Genomic DNA, 9,364 nt, shown 5'->3' on the forward strand with positions numbered 1-9,364 from the left:
TGGTGCTTCCCCTTGCCATGGGAATACACACTGATAGTGGGGCTTACCCAACTTTTTGTACATTCCATTTCAGTACAGACGTTCCTTCCCCCTTAACATTCTTCTGCCTCCTGGATTGGTTTAGCATGAGGTAAGTATTTTAACTTCTTATCAGTTTGTGCCTTTCTGTAAACTTGTTTACCAGGAAGTGTCATGTCTTTGTTCTTATTCATTCTTCATTAATCAACCCCTAGGACTTGCTATCCTGTTTTTGAAGACCCCTATTTTATTATATTTGCTTAACCCTTCCTCGCATTCCATTCTTACGTGACCCTTATTTAACCCATCATAATTCATTCTTAACACTTACTTGACTCCCAACATTCCATTATCCCTTACAAGGTGATGCAGCTTGGAAGGACAAACCACAAGGCTGGGTACAGGGTAAATTGTTACTTTAAAGAGTGGATGAAGGGAAGGACCTTGGGGTCAAAATTAAACACCCCTCAAAGTTGCCACACAAGTTGAGTTAAGAAGGAAAATGGGACAGTGGGTTTTGTTAAGGAGGATTGAACTCTGGATTAGAGAGATCACATGAAAACTCTACAAATCTCTGGCGAGACCACATTAAGAGTAGGGTGTTCAGTTTTGGTGACCTCATTATAGGGAGGATGGAGAGTGTGCAGAAGAGGTCTGAGGCTGTTTCTCTGGAGTGTAGAAGGATGAGATTTAAAAACCAATGTCTAATGATGCCAGGCATGGGTTTCCAACGGAAGGTGCAAAGTGAAGTGATGTTTCAAGCTATTCCAGTGGCCCATAACTCCATATATAATGCCATGGATTTTTGTGGAAGCTGAAATATTGGGGGTATTTAAGTAACTTTTAAACTTTCATGGAGAAAAGAAAAATGGGGGCTATGATTTAAGATGCAGGTCAGCACAATATCCAGAGCTGAAGAAGGGCCCGTATTGTTGTATAGTTCTACTATGGCTTTCACTAATACATTTCACAACAAGTTATGGACAAGTCCAAAACAAACATTAACGATAAAACCAGGTTTCCTTCCTCTATCCATTTGCAAACTTTTTTTCACTTCTCCAACTGAGCCAACCTCCCATTTTCAACCCATGAATTCCTGTCACCTGATCAACAATCTCTCATTCCCTGAATTGAATCTGCAACTGTGGAGGCAGGAGGCAGCCCCTTGCTGGAATGTTCAGCCACAATGATTTCCCAGGTGTTCCTTGTGAGAGGTGATGGTTGTCCACATTCCAGCAAGGGGCAGCCTCCTGCCTCCACAGTTGTGACCAATAGCAAGGCAGCATCAATTAAGGAATTGGGAGGCTGTTTAAAACAGTTTTTCCATGGTGCCTGTAGAAAAGATACCTGCAAGTAAAGGTGAGTTGTCTCTAGTTTGTTTCCAAGGCTTGTTTTCATTGTTGTTATTGGCTGAATGCTTCAGACTAGGTCGACGATCTTTTCTAAAACTCTTATTCCCCCTCCAGTGTTCCTTCCGCCCTAAGTGGTTTGTCTCCTTGTGCAATGAGTGCAAAAATGTACAACCGAATAGGCCCTTAATTAAAAAATCTTTTGATGCTTTCCAAAATTAAGTACTGAATCCTGTTTTATATTTTTTTTTTAAAAAATCCATCTATTTGATTATAATGCTCCCAATGTTTCCTTGTCCACCATTCCTATCAAGGAATTCTATGCCCCAAAACTGTTTTTCAACAAAACCTGGTCCCTGACCTCCCCCCTAAACTTCTCTCCCATCACTTTGTTCAGATATCCTCTGGTGTTTGGTCATTCTGGCTTTAGGAAACGAGTGTTGAAAGTTGGTCTTCTCTATTTTTTTTGTAATCCAGCATGCCAGTGGTTTGGACTTGGATTCCACTAATGTCCCACTTGAAGTCTGGTTGCATGATCTTTGAAGTGGGATGAGAGTGAAAATAAAATCTTGTGAAGCAAACTCCCTCAAAGTGCTTGAAAGGTGAATGTTTACTGCCTTGCAAGGTTCTCGGGGGGAGAAGGGGGGGGGGGAGAAGGGGGGGGAGAAGGGGGGGGGGAGAGGGGGGGGGGGGGAGGAGGGGGGGGGAGGAGGAGGGGGAGGAGGAGGGGGGGAGGAGGAGGGGGAGGAGGAGGGGGGGAGGAGGAGGGGGAGGAGGAGGGGGGGAGGAGGAGGGGGAGGAGGGGGGGGAGGAGGAGGGGGGGAGGAGGAGGGGGGGGAGGAGGAGGGGGGGAGGAGGAGGGGGGGGAGGAGGAGGGGGGGGAGGAGGAGAGGGGGGGAGGAGGAGGGGGGAGGAGGGGGGGGGAGGAGGAGGGGGAGGAGGAGGAGGGGGAGGAGGAGGAGGGGGAGGGGAGGAGGGGGGGAGGAGGAGGGGGGGAGGAGGAGGGGGGGAGGAGGAGGGGGGGAGGAGGAGGGGGGGAGGAGGAGGGGGGGAGGAGGAGGGGGGGAGGAGGAGGGGGGGAGGAGGAGGGGGGGAGGAGGGGGGGGGAGGAGGGGGGGGGAGGAGGAGGGGGGGAGGAGGAGGGGGGGAGGAGGAGGGGGGGAGGAGGAGGGGGGGAGGAGGAGGGGGGGGAGGAGGAGGGGGGGAGGAGGAGGGGGGGAGGAGGAGGGGGGAGTGGAGGGGGGAGTGGAGGGGGGAGTGGAGGGGGGGAGGGGGGAGATGAGAGGGGTGGGAGGGAGAAGGGAGGGAGAGGGGGAGGGGGGCGAGAGCGTGCTCTGGCTCGCTCTGGCTCGCTCTGGCTCGCTCTGGCTCGCTCTGGCTCGCTCTGGCTCGCTCTGGCTCGCTCTGGCTCGCTCTGGCTCGCTCTGGCGCGCTCTGGCGCGCTCTGGCGCGCTCTGGCGCGCTCTGGCGCGCTCTGGCTCTCCCCTCGTGCTCTGGCTCGCTCTGGCTCTCCCCTCGTGCTCTGGCTCGCTCTGGCTCTCCCCTCGTGCTCTGGCTCGCCTCTGGCTCTCCCCTCGTGCTCTGGCTCGCTCTGGCTCGCTCTGGCCTGGCGCGCTCTGGCGCGCTCTGGCGTGCTCTGGCGTGCTCTGGCGTGCTCTGGCTCGCTCTGGCGCGCTCTGGCGCGCTCTGGCTCGCTCTGGCTCGCTCTGGCTCTCCCCTCGTGCTCTGGCTCGCTCTGGCTCGCTCTGGCTCTCCCCTCGTGCTCTGGCTCGCTCTGGCTCGCTCTGGCTCTCCCCTCGTGCTCTGGCTCGCTCTGGCTCGCTCTGGCTCTCCCCTCGTGCTCTGGCTCGCTCTGGCTCGCTCTGGCTCTCCCCTCGTGCTCTGGCTCGCTCTGGCTCGCTCTGGCTCTCCCCTCGTGCTCTGGCTCGCTCTGGCTCGCCCCTCGTGCTCTGGCTCGCTCTGGCTCGCTCTGGCTCGCTCTGGCTCGCTCTGGCTCGCTCTGGCTCGCTCTGGCGCGCTCTGGCGCGCTCTGGCTCGCTCTGTCTCTCCCCTCGCGCTCTTGCGCGCTCTGGCCTCTGGCGCGCTCTGGCTAGCTCTGGCTCGCTCTGGCTCGCTCTGGCTCGCTCTGGCACGCTCTGGCTCTCCCCTCGCGCTCTGGCTCGCTCTGGCTCGCTCTGGCACGCTCTGGCACGCTCTGGCTCGCTCTGGCTCGCTCTGGCGTGCTCTGGCTCGCTCTGGCGTGCTCTGGCTCGCTCTGGCGTGCTCTGGCTAGCTCTGGCTAGCTCTGGCGTGCTCTGGCTCTCCCCTCGTGCTCTGGCTCGCTCTGGCTCGCTCTGGCTCGCTCTGGCTCGCTCTGGCTCGCTCTGGCGCGCTCTGGCGCGCTCTGGCTCGCTCTGGCTCTCCCCTCGTGCTCTGGCTCGCTCTGGCTCGCTCTGGCTCTCCCCTCGTGCTCTGGCTCGCTCTGGCTCGCTCTGGCTCTCCCCTCGTGCTCTGGCTCGCTCTGGCTCGCTCTGGCTCTCCCCTCGTGCTCTGGCTCGCTCTGGCTCGCTCTGGCTCTCCCCTCGTGCTCTGGCTCGCTCTGGCTCGCTCTGGCTCGCTCTGGCGCGCTCTGGCGCGCTCTGGCGCGCTCTGGCGCGCTCTGGCGCGCTCTGGCGCGCTCTGGCGCGCTCTGGCGCGCTCTGTCTCTCCCCTCGCGCTCTTGCGCGCTCTGGCCTCTGGCGCGCTCTGGCTCGCTCTGGCTCACTCTGGCTCGCTCTGGCACGCTCTGGCTCTCCCCTCGCGCTCTGGCTCGCTCTGGCTCGCTCTGGCACGCTCTGGCGCGCTCTGGCTCGCTCTGGCATGCTCTGGCTCGCTCTGGGACGCTATGTCTCTCCCCTCGCGCTCTGGCTCTCCCCTCGCGTGCTCTGACGTGCCCTGGCGTGCTCTGGCTCTCCCCTCGCGGTCTGGCTCGCTCTGGCTCTCCCCTCGCGCTCTGGCGCGCTCTGGCGAGCTCTGGCTTGCTCTGGCGCGCTCTGTCTCTCCCCTCGCGCTCTGGCTCGCTCTGGCTCGCTCTGTCTCTCCCTCGCGCTCTGGCGCGCTCTGGCGCGCTCTGGCTCTCCCCTCACGCTCTGGCTCGCTCTGGCGCTCCCCTCACGCTCTGGCTCGCTCTGGCTCGCTCTGGCTCGCTCTGGCTCGCTCTGGCTCGCTCTGGCTCGCTCTGGCTCGCTCTGGCCTGCTCTGGCTCTCCCCTCACGCTCTGGCTCGCTCTGGCTCGCTCCCCCCTCACGCTCGCTCCCCCCTCACGCTCGCTCCCCCCTCACGCTCGCTCCCCCCTCACGCTCGCTCCCCCCTCACGCTCGCGACCCCCCTCACGCTCTCGCCCCCCTCACGCTCTCGCCCCCCTCACGCTCTCGCCCCCCTCACGCTCTCGCCCCCCTCACGCTCTCGCCCCCCTCACGCTCTCGCCCCCCTCACGCTCTCGCCCCCCTCACGCTCTCGCCCCCCTCACGCTCTCGCCCCCCTCACGCTCTCGCCCCCTCACGCTCTCGCCCCCCTCACGCTCTCGCCCCCCTCACGCTCTCGCCCCCCTCACGCTCTCGCCCCCCTCACGCTCTCGCCCCCCTCACGCTCTCGCCCCCCTCACGCTCTCGCCCCCCTCACGCTCTCGCCCCCCTCACGCTCTCGCCCCCCTCACGCTCTCGCCCCCCTCACGCTCTCGCCCCCCTCACGCTCTCGCCCCCCTCACGCTCTCTGCCCCCCCTCACGCTCTCGCCCCCCTCACGCTCTCGCCCCCCTCACGCTCTCGCCCCCTCACGCTCTCGCCCGCCGTCACGCCCTCAGCCCCTCACGCCCCCTCTCGCCCCCACTCGCCCCCCTCTCGCCCCTCTCGCCCCCTCTCGCCCCCTCTCGCCCCCCTCTCGCCCCCTCTCGCCCCCTCTCGCCCCCTCTCGCCCCTCTCGCCCCTCTCGCCCCCTCTCGCCCCCTCTCGCCCCCTCTCGCCCCCTCTCGCCCCCTCTCGCCCCCTCACGCCCCCTCACGCCCCCCTCTCGCCCCCTCACGCTCTCGCCCCCTCACGCTCTCGCCCCCTCACGCTCTCGCCCCCTCACGCTCTCGCCCCTCACGCTCTCGCCCCCTCACGCTCTCGCCCCCTCACGCTCTCGCCCCTCACGCTCTCGCCCCCTCACGCTCTCGCCCCCTCACGCTCTCGCCCCCTCACGCTCTCTCGCTCTCTCCCCCTCACGCTCTCTCTCTCTCTCTTACCAGACCCAAAGGGCAACCCGTGGAAACTCCGTCCTTCGTTCTCTCACTCCAAAAATGTGCCAGTTCCTGACCGTGAAGCACAGACGAGAACTCCTCTCCGTCCTCCTGCTCGCGACCAACTCATCCAAAGGCGTGAGAGATAAACAACATGGCAGCCCCCAGGGGTCACTCTCACGAGATGTTAGGCCACCCCTCCACGGGATCTCTTCTCCTCCACCCCATGGATAGAGCCCCAGGGGTCGAGTTCCATTCTTTTGGAGACCCCTCATTGAGTTGATGGCCACCTCTGTCCTGAGAACCTGTTGTATCACTGGGGAAGTGTCCGAGAGCTGTCTCCGGCCTCCAGTCCATCTCCCCTTCAGGCTGCACATTTCCACACCTGGACCTGCCCCACTTTTTCCGCAAGATTCCAGTCCATCCCACCTCCACCTCTTGGCCCGACGCTCATTCCACGCTCCCACCCCCCTCTGAGGGAAGAAATTCCCCCTCAAGTTCCCCCCTTCAATCTCAATCCATGTCCTCTTTGAATCTCTCCCACTCTGCATGGAAACAGCCTGTCCCCATGGACACGATCCGTCCCCCCTCACAATTTTCAATTCTTCCTCAATCTTCTACGCTCCAGGGAATAAAGTCCCAGCCTGTCCAACCTTCCCCTGGAACTCAAACCCCGAAAGCCAGACCACCTTCTTGTCCCTCTCCTCGACGCGCTGTCTCATTCCTATCTGTCCTCTCCTCTGGCCACCCACTCTCTCTCGAGTGAATGGTCGAGTGGAACCAGCCCTCTCCAGGGAAAAGAAAAAAAAAGTTTGCAAAAACAGAGCTCAATAAACGTAAAATACAGGAAGAGAAAGAGAAAGTTTCAGAGAAGAGACAGAAGATGGCACCCAAAAGAGAAATCGTAAGAATAAAAGAGAAAAGGAAAGAAGGAAAATCACTGGAGAAGAAAGAAGAAGGCCTTATCTGCACATTGGAGCAGAGAGCCACCGTGGAGAAGAGCGGCCGATCTCTGGTGTTCCCAGAGGAGTGGTGTCCTCCCAACCGGTGGACTTCAAAAATGGCTCTCAAAGCCAAGAAGAGGTGTTCAACTGCACCTGCGCGAAGAGTTGCACATGCGCAATGCGCAAGTCAAAGAAAAGGTGAATGCCAGTGAGAGGGGGACTCAGCTGAGGAGAGGCCAGCTGAGAGACGCAAAAAATTGACGTATTGGAAACAGTAGGCGAAACAACATGAACAACATAAAAATTGTGGGCCTGAAAGAAGGCAAAGAAGGGTCAGGTATGAAGGAATTTATAAAAGGATGGATCCTGAAGGTGCTGGGAATGACAGATTCACATGAAGAAATCGAAAAGGCATATCGAACACTAGTACTGGAACCGACACCACATCAAAAACCGAGATCCATATTGGTAAAATTTCTAAGATAGACAACAAGAGAGAACATATTGGAGCAGGCCGTATATAAGCCGTTGGAATATAAGGGACAAAATTTTTTTTCCCCTGTCATAAGCTGTGAAATTTTAAAGAAGAAGAAGGAATTCAACACGGCGAAAACAATCTTATGGAAGAAAGGTTATAACTTTATATTAAGACATCCAGCAAAGTATTTATTTCTGAGGAACAGAATAGACTGTTCTTGGACCCAAAGAAAGCCCAAGAATTTGCTGAACCTTTGCAGGACTGGAGAAGAGTGACAAGAAAGAAGACTGGCAAGAAAATATACAAAAATATAAAGTAAAGATAATGTATCCATAAAGATTTAAAGATGGATAAGAGAAGAAGAAGGGAAAAAAAGAGAGAGAGAGAGCTTTGTTATCTGTATAGAAAAATAGTGTTCTCTGGGGGGTGAGAATAATGGTCACTGCGAAATCGGTTGACGCTTGTGAGTAAGTTTGCAAACTGAATGGAAAGGGGAGTTGTGGTTGCTGTCAAGGGACAAGGGGCAATCCAAGGAGGGGAGGTTCATTTGGGGTTAAAAGGTTATTGCTTGTGGGGATTGTTGGGGTATTTCATGTCTTAAGTGCATTGTCATATACTGAGATTAAAAAGGAAAACAGTAATGGAAAAAAGGGATGGAGGTGGTGAAGAGGTGGAAAAGAGTGAAAATAAAGATATAAGATGGCCATGTTGGACTATAGGACTATAAACATGAATGGAATATATAACCAAGTTTAAGTGTATCCCATTGGGAAAAAAAGTCACATACAATTTAAAAGACAAAGTTACAATGTTTGAAAAAACCTGCAAACCATATATGGAACATAACAGAAAGAGCAGGCCTTGGACCACCACCACCTAAAATGATAAGAAGATAAACACGATCAGATTTAATGTGAATAAGTAGATACGTCTTTTTTGTCTGTATTCCTTTTGTAAAAGATATTGTTTTATTGTATTTTATATGTTCAATATTTACTGTTTTTGGAGGGGGGTGGGAAGGGGGAAGGGAGGGATGGGGGGAAAAAGAGAAAATGTCACTGTGAATATTTAAAGAGAAGCATCTTAAAATATTGGTTGATATGGTTCATAGTGCGATAAATAAAGAATTACAAAAAAAAGGAAGGAGGGTGAGCAGCTGGATGTCATGGTCCGTGTCAGGGCAAATGCCATGGGCAGGAAAGGTGATGAGGTCTTGCAGAGAGAGATCAGGGAGTTAAAAACAGCAATCTTTGACAGTCACAAAGCAACCACTGGTCGAATTCAGCGCAGAGACCAAAAAATTTTTAATTGGTCATAGTTATACAAATTAGTGTGGACTTTAGTGAAGTCTCTCTCCAATGGACTTTTAAGAATAAAACATGTTATTTTTAACTGATTAATTGGGATTTTTAATGTGAAGTTCATAAATGAAGTAAGAATGGGGCAGAGGGGGCCAATTTTTTTGCTTGATGCTTTTGTAATTGATGAGTGAACATTTAATCTAACCCTAGGTGATAACCTTCATGGAGATCTGAGTTATTGTGTGGAAATAAAAACACCTATTGTTCAAGTTGTAATTGCCATTTTGGATATAAATAAAACATTTTCTGTTTTTACATGAAGGTAGAAAAATCATTACCAACATTAATGTTGAGCCGAGGCCGCATGTTATGAGACCAAAGTAAATGACTCAATTCCAATCAGTTTGTGTTTTGGATCAGATGTGACTTGACGATGTGCTGTCGCTGCTACCAGGGTGTCTATTACTTTGCGACCCTGTGGTACAGGTTATAATATTGTGTAACTACAAAGTAAAATACAATGTCGCAAAACAAACATTTCAAATTTTCACTTAATTTGGCCAAAAGGCAGACAGAGAAACATGGGACTGGGATTTGGGGAAAAGGCTGGAATTTGGAACTAGAGGTAAGAACAGTTTTGCTCAATGTGGAGTTGAGGAGAAGTCTCGATGGACCAAATGGCCTACTTCTGTTCCTTTATCTTGTGAAATGACACGATTTTAAGTGTAGTGTATCTTTGAGATTTTTAACATCTATCCATAAGTACTCTGTTCTTAAGATGTGAAATTTCATATTAAAATATTCAAAAACATTAGCTGTGTGGGAGAAGCCAGTGAGTGGCCGTGGACAATTACTTCTCAGGCTGCAGGCCTGTGACTAGTGGTGTGCTGCAGGGATCGGTGCTGGGACCAGCGTAGCTTGTCATCTCGATCCACAATCTGGACAACAATGTGGTGATTGGATCAGCAAGTTTGCAGACAATACTCAGATCAGAAGCGTTGTGGACAGCAAGGAAAGTTTTCAAAGCTTGCAGAGGGATCT

At 54.3% G+C, this 9,364-nt stretch overlaps 1 long non-coding RNA gene across 1 annotated transcript; it reads left to right on the forward strand.

The window, feature by feature from the left end:
* The first annotated feature begins 1,215 nt into the window (after nt 1-1,215).
* Nucleotides 1,216-8,027, forward strand: LOC138748791 (uncharacterized). The gene is made up of 3 exons (XR_011348250.1): nt 1,216-1,377; nt 1,845-1,969; nt 5,610-8,027. It is a non-coding gene; the product is annotated as an uncharacterized lncRNA (long non-coding RNA).
* Nucleotides 8,028-9,364: the final 1,337 nt, after the last annotated feature.

Source organism: Narcine bancroftii, chromosome 13 (genome assembly GCF_036971445.1).
Source record: "Narcine bancroftii isolate sNarBan1 chromosome 13, sNarBan1.hap1, whole genome shotgun sequence".
NCBI lineage: Eukaryota > Metazoa > Chordata > Chondrichthyes > Torpediniformes > Narcinidae > Narcine > Narcine bancroftii.